This window comes from Mesitornis unicolor, unplaced genomic scaffold (genome assembly GCF_000695765.1).
Source record: "Mesitornis unicolor isolate BGI_N332 unplaced genomic scaffold, ASM69576v1 scaffold15388, whole genome shotgun sequence".
Lineage (NCBI taxonomy): Eukaryota > Metazoa > Chordata > Aves > Mesitornithiformes > Mesitornithidae > Mesitornis > Mesitornis unicolor.
Genome location: NW_010199893.1, coordinates 893 through 5,094, shown reverse-complemented (window position 1 = coordinate 5,094; position 4,202 = coordinate 893).

Below are 4,202 nucleotides of genomic sequence, written 5' to 3'. Positions count from 1 at the left end.
GGGAAAGATGACTTTGAGTAGAGAAAACACTCAGCAGTCAAGTTGCAGATGCCCAGAGGTTACAACACAGGAATTTAGGGAACAGAAAGGAGGTGAAGAATGAATGAGGAGGAGGTGGGTTCTGTTTGGGGTGATGCCCCGTATGGTAATCCTTCCCAAGTGGGAATTGCTGTGAACAGAGCAGGAGGAGAAGAAGGAGCAGTCAGAAAGTGACTTCATGGGGAGGGATGAGGCCAGGACAGGAAAAAAGTGAAGGGGTCAAAAAACAAGGGAAAGGTGGCAGGAAAGGGATACCAAAGGTGGGGGGAAGTGTTGTGGGGACCAACTCTTCCCAGACAACTGGTTTTGTCAAATTATTAGCTAGTGGGAAACTCAAGAGTAGAAAAAGAGGAATCACTGGGGAGCACCAAAGGGTATTTTGAAATGGTTTACACAGAACACAATGGAATCATTAAATGCGTGAGTCAAAAGCAAGGTGGATAGGAAAGAACTGACAAGATTCCTTCAGTTCAGATAAAGAGAAGGGAAAGTACAGGTTTGGTTGTTTGGTTGTTTGTTTTAAAAAAAAATAAATTCAGATGTCTTTTGGCCTGGCAACAAGTTCTTTGGGACAAAAAGAAAAAGCAAAGCAAATGACCAGTTCTTAGAGAGCTCTTTTTCTATCAATAACACAAAACACACATGGAATGATTTCCTTTAATCTTTACTAATTATGTTCTTCCTTTCACACCTGGACAAAAAGCAGTAAACTACATCAACATTCTCAGATGAAGAAATATGATTTTTATATGTAATAAGTTTTTATACTTTCCGCATACATATTTTAGAAAGAAGTGGTGTAGCTTCGAAATAAAATGCTACATTTTTCCTGCTGTTATTAAATTATATTAAAGTAGGAAAGCACTTAAGCAGAAAAGTGTGAATACTGCCAATCTCAAAATGTAACGCTTATTATCTTTAAAAGCATTTTGTTACTTTTATAATACCTGAAGTGATATAATAGTGTCAGTCACTTAACCACATCTTAGAGCATAATATCTTCATCTTAAGTACTATTATTTCCAGTATTTTAATAATTTTCACACAGTCCTGAAATGTGATCTTTTGTGCTCTGATGACACTTAAATTAATAGCATAATTTTCTGGTACTTGCAACAGTTGCTTTCCATTTTGATTTTTTACATTTTTCTATATCACATACAGATAAATCCTCTAATAATGGTTTTTATCTTTATCTTCCGGGAATTCAAAGGGTTTCACTAGGAAAAAGAAACATCAAGGGATTATAACCCACAGATAAGTTTTAAAATCCAATTAATTTTAATACTAATTGTAATTTTTCAATGATGTTCCTTAAAAAGGTAGTTAAATCTTTTTTTAATGCACTGTTCATTTGATCTTATTTGCATGCTTCATTGATGTTGCCAGCTGTCTCCTGCTATATACAGAAATGCATCTATAGCTATTTAAATACATCACATGCCTGTCATGCAAACCATGAAAACTGTAACATTCCTTTTTATTTGATTAACTAACTGATTTTTGGTCATTGCCCGACACTTCAAAAAGACTGCCATCATGCTTTTTTTTCTGTCTACGCTAACCACAATAGTCACTAATAATGTCAAACAGCACAAACTGTGTTTCTTGGTCACCTTTGTACAAAAACATTAGAATTGGAATGAAGTATTTCAGTTGTTCCCTGGAAAATAAGACATTCACAATTCAGGATATCATCCCTGGCTGCCCTGACTCTAAAAAGCACTGGCAGGACCAAGCTGGGTACTCCATCTTCTGTATCTGTTGGGTTTCTATGCTCATTGGGCAAAACATCCATTATAAAAACAAAGAACATTACCGCACTTTAATCTTTCACAACAACTGAAAGTATTTTTAATGTATAATGTAAACCTTACATTTTATTTTTAACTACCAAGAATATCGACATCAGCTGCCCATATGACCAGCAATGAATAGCTAGTGGAGGTGAGGAAATTCTAGCCCTAAAATAGACACAAAACTTAATTTTTTTTTTTGCACAAGTGGATGTGACAGTCTTTTCTAACTTGTTCAAATACTTCTCTCTTTCCCCCTGCCCCAACCTATGGATTGCTGACACCTATTGCACTGGCTGTACAGTGATGCCTTTGCAGGGTGCTGCCTGGTCCCCACGCTGACCGGACACTACTCGGGTCAGTGTGAACTAGTGAGGGTGTGCTCCAAGCTGAAAAGCTGCCTATGATTCTGACCAGACCTCCTCAAGTAACCTAACCAACCAGAGCTGGGACAAAGAAGTTTCTAAGAGGAGGAACGGAGAGTCCACCACTACACAGGATCAAAAAAGATATGGAGTTTGGACGAGCAAAACAGCATCAGAGGAGATGTGATTATTAACTGCTGTTATCTATGCTATGGCTAACTAGAGTTAGGGCTGGAGCTGGGTTCCTCTCCATGAGAGAGGATCAACATCCTGAGACAACTCTACAGTCCCAGGACACTTCATTACTTTCAAGTGGGTGCTTGGTAAGTTTTTGACAGATATGCTGCATCATTTAAAGATCCTGTTCCCGTCAGCTCTCTATAATGACCTCCACAGCCCCAAGACATGATATAATCATCAAAATGCATTTTCAGATTAGATGGCCTCATTCTGATTTTTCATATGGAAAGAGAGTAAGAAAATGGTAATGTGGAATACTCAGCTTTAGATCCCTTCATCTCTTTAAGAGGACTGAGAGCATCACCTCCCAGCACTTCTCCAGATTTTTCAAATTTCATGTCGTGAGTGTACAAAACAAAGAATACAATTAGTGATTACTTGGGAAAAGGCACTGTAAGTGACCCTCAGCACAGACACTTTTCTCTCTCTCAACAAAGCACATGTTCAGCCCCAAAGTCCCAGTTATTCAAAACTATGAGGTAAAAAGTTGTCATATACTGATACAAGCTATACCAACACAGTCCTTTGGACTGAGCAGCAATCTAATGTTAATTTGGAGGGGTGTGATTCTGTGATCTTAACTTCTGAAAAAAAATGTCTGTAGAGACTGGATTAAATTGGTTATTTTACAGGAAAACAGACATGCAAACGCATCAACTTTGACAATTCCCCAGCAGTTTTAGAAAACTTTGACCCAAATGTTACCCTCGTGCTATCAGACCACACATGTGCTCCATTCATTTCAACAACTGGTAGGAGACGAAGCATGCACTTTGGTCAGTGAAAATCAGAGATTCTGGACCTCTCTGTTTCTGAGGGGACCTTCTCTTCTACCAAAAACGAGTCTGCTGTAGTTTTGCAACATTTTTCTTTCCATTTTGATCCTCTGTGCTCTCTACTCCACTTCATCACTGGTAGCTCCTCGTACCAATTCTTTCCTTCTTTTTTTACTTTATTCCAATTCAAACACTTTCCCAAGTTTACCCCATTGCCCATAAACTGTTTCCTTCAATTAAAGAAATAATAAGGAATGCAAGAAAAGCCCCTCTGCTCTTGGTTCTTATTTCTAGAGCTGTAGAAGCCAGGAAGAATAAAGAGAAAGTCTTGAGTCTGCGTCTGCCATAAAATCCATGAAGCCTTTCAGTAACTTTTAAGAAGTGCTCTATGCCTGTATGGCTATTCTGCCAAATTTCAAACACCTGCTCCAAATTCCAGATGAAATAAATACTAATCAAATGGTAGAAAGAATTAAGGTAAATAAAGCACAACTTTTTTTTTTAAGATAAAAATGTGATCTTTATTCTGAGATTTTTTTGCTAAAATTTTTCCTAACACAAAATTTGCTTATCCAAAATTAAAACTGGAAAGCCTCCTAATGGAAAAGGTAAAGTAGCCAAAACTATAGGTGCTGTTACCTGCTAGCCCTTCATGAATTCATAGACAGAATACAATTTAATACAGTGAGCAGTTGTTGGATGCAAAAAGGATCACCTGTATGACCAAAATAATTTATGATTCTTTAGATTTGTTTGGAAACTGTTTATTTCTCACAGACAGTAGTTTAACAATTTTCCCCCTCCTCAGCACAAATCAAACTGAGGCAGAACACACTGAAATCTTTATAAAGTGTCTTGTCAACCATCTCCATTTTTTGTATTAATGGATGCATACAAAGCTGGTGTCTGTGAAGCTCCTTTGCTAAGAAAGAGCATAATTATGATGCATTTTATTGTGCTTTCATCAAAATAACCACAAAATAATT